We start from the raw sequence: 8,179 nt of genomic DNA, 5'->3' as shown, positions 1-8,179 counted from the left end.
TATGGAATCGTGTAGTAACTAAATAAGTGTTAAACAAATCAAAATATATGTTATATTTGAGATTCTTCAAAGTAGCCACACTTGACTCGAAGACAGCTTTGCACACTCTTGGCATTCTCTCAACCAGCTTCATGAGGTATGCACCTGGAATGCATTTCAATTAATAGGTGTGCCTTGTTAAAAGTTCATTTGTGGAATTTCTGTCCTTCTTAATGCGTTTGAACCAATCAGTTGTGTTGTGACAAGGTAGGCGTGGTATACAGAAGGCAGCCTATTTTGGTAAAAGACGAAGTCCATATTATGGCAAGAACAGTTCAAATACGCAAAGAGAAATAAGAGTCAATCATTACTTTAAGACATGAAGGTCAGTCAATCCGGAAAATGTCAAGCACTTTGAAAGTTTCTTCAAGTGCAGTCGCAAAAACCATCAAGCGCTATGATGAAACTGTCTCTCGTGAGGACAGGACAGGAAGACCCAGAGTTACCTCTGCTGCAGAGGAAAAGTTCATTAGAGTTACCAGCCTCATAAATTGCAGCCCAAATAAATTCTTCACAAAGTTCAAGTAACAGACACATCTCAACATCAACTGTTCAAAGATCAACATCAACTGTCGAAATGCTGCAAAGAAACCACAACTAAAGGACAGCAATAAGAAAAAGAGACTTGCTTGGGCCAAGAAACCCTAGCAATTGTCACGCCTGCTCCCGCTGCCCTTCATTACGCACACCTGTCACCATCATTACGCACAGCAGTGCTCATTGGACTCACCTGGACTCATTCCCTTAGTTGATTGCCCCGTCTATAACTGTCTGCTTCCCCGTTTGTTCCCGGTGTCTGCATTAATGTCATTATGTGTTAATTTCCAGACACTGTCCTATCCTGTTCCGTTCCATGTCCGTTGATAATTCAATGTTCACTCTCTGTACAAGCTTTTTGTCTCTACCAGCTTCGATCCTTACAGCAATGGACATTAGAACGGTGGAAATCTGTCCTTTGGTCTGATGAGTCAAAATTTGAGATTTCTGGTTCCAAACTCTGTCTTTGTGAGATGCAGAGTAGGTGAACAGACTGACTGTTGGAGTGTGTCCCTGGCTACCTCTAAATAACATTTTAAAAAACTAGAAAACTGAGCCGTCTGCTTTGCTTAATGTAAGGAATTTGAAATTTTTTATATTTTAACTTTTGATACTTAAGTACATTTAAAACTAGGTGTCTTTCACATTTAATTGAGTAATTTTCTATTGCGGTATCTTTACTTTTACTTAAGTATGACAAAGTATGAAAATACTTTTTCCACCACTGCATATATATACAAAAGTATGTGGTCACCCCTTCAAATTAGTGGATTTGGCCACACCCATTGCTGACCGGTGTATAAAATCGCACACCGCCATGCAATCTCCATTGACAAACATCGACAGTAGAATGGCCTTACTGAAGAGCTCAGTGATTTTCAACGTGGCATAGGATGCCACCTTTCGTAAAATTTCTGACTTGCTAGAGCTGGTCCGGTCAACTGTAAGTGCTGTTATTGTGAAGTGGAAACATCTAAGAGCAACAACAGCTCAGCCGCGAAGTGGTAGGTCACACAAGCTCACAGAACCGAGTGCTGAAGCTTGTAGCGAGTAAAAATAGTCTTTCCCCGGTTGCAACATTCACTACCGAGTTTTAACTGCCTCTGGAAGCAACGTCAGCACAAGAACTGTTAGTCGGGAGCTTCATGAAATGGGTTTCCATGGCAGAGCAGCCGCACAGAAGCCTAAGATCACCCTGCGCAATGCGTCGGCTGGAGTGGTGTAAATCTCGCCGCCATTGGACTCTGGAGTAGTGGAAACGCGTTCTCTGGAGTGATGAATCACGCTTCACCATCTGGCAATCCGACTTGCCCGAATGCATAGTGCCAACTGTAAAGTTTGGTGGAGGAGGAATAATGGTCTGGGGCTGATTTTCATGGTTCGGGCTAGGCCCCTTAGGGAAATCTTTACGCTACAGCATACAATGGCATTCTAGACGATTCTGTGCTTCCAAATTTGTGGCAACAGTTTGTGGAAGGCCCTTTCCTGTTTCAGCATGACAATGCCCCCATGCACAAAGCGAGGTCCATACAGAAATGGTTTGTCAAGATCGGTGTGGAAGAACTTGACTGGTCTGCACAGAGCCCTGTTCTCAACCCCATCAAAACACCGTTGGGATGAATTGGAACACCAACTGCGAGTCAGGCCAAATTGCCCAGCATCAGTGCCTGACCTCACTAATGCTCGTGGCTGAATGGAAGCAAGTCCCCACACCAATGTTCCAACATCTAGTGGAAAGCCTTCTGAGAAGAGCAGCTGTTATAGCAGCAAAGGTGGCACCAACTCCATATTAATGCCCATGATTTTAGAATGAGATGTTCGACGAGCACGTGTCCACATACTTTTGGTAATGTAGTGTGTTACACAACATTGTGATTTAAACTTATTATGAAAGAGAACTAATAATGCAGAATGGGATAGGGGTCTCTCAGGGGAAACACACACGCGCAAACTAATAAACCAAGGTTAGGGAGCTCTCAGAGGTAACTGTCTCACACAGCACCGAATTCATAAAAACACATAAACCAATAAACCAAGGCTAAGGACGTGATTGTGACGTACATTATTTGATGAGGAGTGTCTTGCATTTATTAAACATTGTTAATTTGTAGAAGAAAAATACATAATTGGTTAAAGAAGAGAGAAGTGAAAATAAAGTGATTGGGGAGCTCTCTTAGGAAATGCAGGTGGTTCAGTAATCTTGCTTTAGACTGATTTATCAGTTCAGTAACATGGTTACCTTGATTAGGGTTTGACCGTGGGGATGGCAGCTGTGGAAACCATGTGTGGTTAGCATGCTCTCTCATCATGTGTGTGTGCACATTCGTCCATGCGTGTGTGTTTGTGAACAACTTCAGGATGGTATCCTTCGGATATATATTCCTGCGATGGAGAGAAGCTTACTTGTTCATGTTCATATAATTACACCCTGTCACTCTGCCCTAAGGGTAAATGGATTTAATCCCAGGCATAATCCATATTCTGAACAGAGTATAATTACGTTAGTGAGGGAAGGCAGCAGGGCGGTTATGGATGGCAGTTGTCAGTTGTGGTAGAAAAGCGGTGAGACCAGTCATCAATGTTGTTGGTGTGTGGAAGTTTTTTGGCTCCCTGTTATGTCTGACAACCTAGTGACAATGTGGGAAAAAACAGCAGCCTCCTGTCCTCAGGAAACACAATACATGTAGAACTGAGGAAGAGAGTGCACACACACACACACACACACACACACTCGCAAAGACAACGCATCATACAGGTTCCCAGATTCACAAAGAAAGGGAACATGTACTTTATCTCTCCATCTCCAAAGACAATTTACACACACGCGCTGTTTAGCGTGTTGGTAACACATCTACCCCGGCAGAAGTCATTCAGGTATTATTTCCAGCCGCCTCTAAAGTAATAAAACTCTTGTCAAACACTAATGCGCTTAGGGCCTGAGTGACTGTTACATAAATATAAAATTGAATAGACTTCGCCTTCACAGTGAGAATGGAAATGCAACACGGCACTGTATCATGTAGGTAGTCTATCAACATACTTTAGGTAGTTGGCAGTCTTTTTAGGCATTATCATCCAACAATGCACTGATAAGTAACATTGAACAATATGTCTTGTTCAAAACATAATTAGGAAAAGGTTAGTCTCAGTTCCCAATGACTCATAAGTAATTACAAATGTTTTCAATTTCTTTTTACATGTCAAAAAGACAGTCAAATTCATGTCTTGTCAAAACATAGACATTCCTTCTAGACCTTCTTTTTGTTAGTCTACAAGTAACTGTCACTAAGCTATAGCCTATATATGCCCATGCATTAAATATGTCTAAATGAGTGAGCAGGCAAAGTGTACGCAATAAACGTTCTAGAGCACGGCAGTAGACTATATACATAATCCTGTATGTATATGACTAAAAGTAAGATATGCCTACATTGCATTGATTGTTCAGGTCTTGTGTTGCCAAACGTCAATAAATGTGCTCTGATATTTAGTGAATACTGTGATCTGATAGCATCCAGTGATGTGCTTTTTTTCTCTCAGTATTTATTTGTGCAATATCATTTGGGGGGCTTGGAAAATACTTCCTGTACTTTGTATCATAAATTCAGCTATTATGTATGTCATGTTGAGAAATAATTGCTAAATATAAGTCTGGATTGTTTTTTTTTTTTACCATTACTTATTTTAAATGGGTCTGTTTTACAAAATGCATACATTAATACAAAAATGTCCCAGTACAAATATTTGCCTATTAAAAGATACATTTTACGCATCCCATTTCTCATGGTTGGCATTTCTCCTACAGTTTACACTGTATTCCACCTGGACAGCATGATGGGAAACAGCTGTTTCCATATGCCATATTGACTTTACTGGTTATCCTCATCTCATGTCCAATGGAGTCAGACTGTGAAGAGGAATTCTACAACTCAAAACTGCAGGTACAGACTGCTCTAGTGTCTATATTAAACAAAAATATAAATGCAACAATTTTTACAATTTTACTGAGTTACAGTTCATATGAGGAAATCAGTCAATATAAATTAAATAATTAGGCCCTAATCTATGGATTTCACATGACTGGGAATACATATATGCATCTGTTGGTTACAGACACCCTTGAAAAAAATGGGCCTGAGGATCTCATCACAGTATTTTCATGAATTCAAATTGCCAAATGATAAAATGCAACTTTGTGCTTACCTATACCATATACCTATACCATAACCCCACCACCACCATGGGACACTGTTCACAACGTTGACATCAGAAAACCGCTCGCCCACGCGACATCATGCACCAGGTCTGCGGTTGTTAGGCTGGTTGGACGTACTGCCAAATAATCTAAAACGACATTGGAGGCGGCTTATGGTAAAGAAATTAACATTCAATTCTCTACCAACAGTTCTGGTGGACCTTCCTGCAGTCAGCATACCAATTGCACGCTCCCTCAACTTGAGACAGCTGTGGCATTGTGTTGTGTGACAAAACTGCACATTTTAGAGTAGACTTTTATTGTGCCCAGCACAAGGTGCACCTGTGTAATGATCATGCTCTTTAATCAGCTTCTTGATATGCCACACCTGTCAGGTGGATGGATTATCTTGGCGAGAAACACTCACTAACAGGGATGCAAACAAATGTGTACACAAAATTTGAGAGAAATCAGCTTTTTGTATTTATGGAACTTTTCAGGAATACTTTAGTTCAGCTCATGAAACCAACACTTTACATATTGCATTTATATTTGTGTTAAGTATATATATTACATTTCTATGGATAAGTCTGAGGTTTTGCCCTTTCCTCACAGTTGAACTGGTTCATGTAGTAGTTGGTCTGTATATTAATCTCACAAAATAATTCTAAATCATTTGAGTTATTTAATGATAAACAATCTGCTCTCCCAGTTCAGACAAGACTACCTCAGCGGTGATTTAACTCATTCCAAGAGGTACAGCGACTACGACACCTTTGTGGGTCTGATGGGCAGGAGAAGTGCAGGTAAGAGTCTGGGACTCCAGGGTCCAAAGAGAGCCTTTGTATTCTGTCACCGGTAGCAGGTTCTTCCACAGTATACATGATATGGATGACCGTGTGCCCACCATCTAGAAATGTTATCAACTTTTAAACATTTTATTTGTGCGTTAGACAGTAGGTTTATCTAATGCAGCAAGTCTGTGACTAAAACGTCTGAAGATGAATTAATATATTGCATTATGCAGTGGTAACATACATACTGTAATATGTGATCATCTTATTTCTAGGTGTAAATGCTCTACCTCCACAAACAGTACAATTTTATGCAACGCCTTTTGGTGAAAATGTTACATACAGTGGGGCAAAAAAGTATTTAGTCGGCCACCAATTGTGCAAGTTCTCCCACTTAAAAGGCATAATTTGCAAATAAATTCATTAAAAATCCTACGTGATTTTCTGGATTTTTTTCTACTTTTGTCCGTCATAGTTGAAGTGTACCTATGATGAAAATTACAGGCCTCTCTCATCTTTTTAAGTGGGAGAACTTGCACAATTGGTGGCTGACTAGATACCTTTTTGCCCCACTGTATGCAATTATGTTTTTAAAGAACCAAACTCTTTTTCTGTAGCAGACATGGATGGCGTCTTTCTCGGCCTCCTGGGTCGCAGGAGCTCCAGGTCAGGTGAGTAACTACCCCCTGGGCAAAACACTGATTCACCCAGTTTTACATATAAAACAACAAAAACATTTAATGTAATTGAATCAACATAGAAAACTGATTGGATTTTTTAAAGTCATCAACATAAGGAAAATATTTTTTCACCCAACTAAATCCAATGACATGAATTGTTCTGTTGATTTCACATTGAATTCAGGTTAGTTGACTACCAAATGTAAATCAAAAATAGACCTTTAACTGATGTCTGTGCCCAGTGGGTAGCTACTGTACACTACACAGAGCAGTTGCTGGGAAGAGACGGAAAGCAGAACCTGGAGACCGTTTGCCCTCCAGTGACACTTTGTGGAATTCCCAAATGCCAAAGTAGATGACTATTGAACGCTGGGGAACGTGTTTCATAACTAAGCCTGTTTATCTTGTTGATCTGTGCGTGGTGATAGCCATTCCTCAGCCCTGGGGAGAGGAATACCCACAGCCAAGAGGAGGAATTCTCATCAAGAACGGGAGACTGAGGCACGTAGGACTTTTACATGAAATGACCACACCAAACATTACAAAAACAACACTTAAGTCATCTCAGTGATTGAGACCCATACATGTTAGAGACCATTATGGTCTAATATGGAGTGAATTGAATATTCATAAATGAATTCTCTAACAGAAAGCCTCCAAGATTGTACCAGTTATCAGCCCTGTGCTGGCTGAAATGTTGTGCTACTGCTTAGTGCTGCTCTGTCATCTTACTAGATCTGACCACAGTTTTGTTCTCCATTTTTTCTCCTTACCATCTCTCTGCTTAGATTTGCACCCGGTGTGTAGGGTCCTGCTTCGTCTACTACGCCGGACTGTATTCACATCATTCACCCAGAGTTCCTCTAAATAGGATTTACTAAGAAACCGTAGTCTTGCCGTGATGCCACTGCTTATTTCTCACCACCACGAGAGGATGATTCTGTAAACATACATGTAACATATTGCAAACTAATGTAATGTTAATTCTGTATTTTACAATATGTTACCTAATGTATTACAACCATGGCTAAATTATACCAGATTAAGGGTCATATACCGTACCAGCCTTTGGTAACCCCTAGAGCACCTCTGTCTGAGATATAATTTCACACAGTCAATAAAATCAGCCTCTCTGATGAGATTAGACATACACAGCTGAGTAAAATTATGCCTTTGAGAACATACTGCAAAATATGGTTATAACACAAATAACCATATGGTCACTGCCAACATAAACAGATACAGTTCTATACACACAGTTCCCTTTTACAGGAATGTGAACTATATAGCAGATTGTAGGATTGGGTTGCTTGTACCAACACACACACCCCCCAGAAAGAGAAATCCAGAGGCTTGGTAAAAGGCAGGTGTTTGAGGCAGACTTAACTCTGATCCATGTGATCTTCAGTTAAGAACAAATTCTTATTTATAATGACAGCCTACCGGGGAACAGTAGGTTAACTGCCTTTTTCAGGGGCAGAATGACAGATTTGACCTTTCGGTTACTGGCTCAAAACTTAAACCACTAAGCTACCCTCCGCCCCAATGAATGGTGACATTATACAAGATTGATGCCTTTGTGGTTGAAGGAGTGGAGTAGACCTGCCCCGCACCTTTCACACTGACGCATGTGACTAACGTCATGCACCATTTCCCCCCCATAGAGTACATTCAGACTCAACAGCTCCAGAGCTATTCAAAGTCTAGGACACATGCCAGTTGGGTGACTAAGATCTCCACTGAAGTAAAGAACAGGACTTAGTTATTTGATCAGCGTTGTGAAATGACGGCTCGTAAGGTGAACAGGAAGTAGATAGGACAAGAAAGTGAGGAGGATACTTCCAAGTCATTCTTGTTTGAAACGGGTTTAAAATACAGAATAAAATCTTACAGCATACATGCTGATTTGGTTTACTGTTTAAGTTACAATGGAG

The sequence above is a fragment of the Oncorhynchus mykiss genome, chromosome 17, assembly GCF_057628025.1.
Source record: "Oncorhynchus mykiss isolate SJ-2025 chromosome 17, ASM5762802v1, whole genome shotgun sequence".
Lineage (NCBI taxonomy): Eukaryota > Metazoa > Chordata > Actinopteri > Salmoniformes > Salmonidae > Oncorhynchus > Oncorhynchus mykiss.
Note: the sequence above shows the minus strand (reverse complement) of the source record.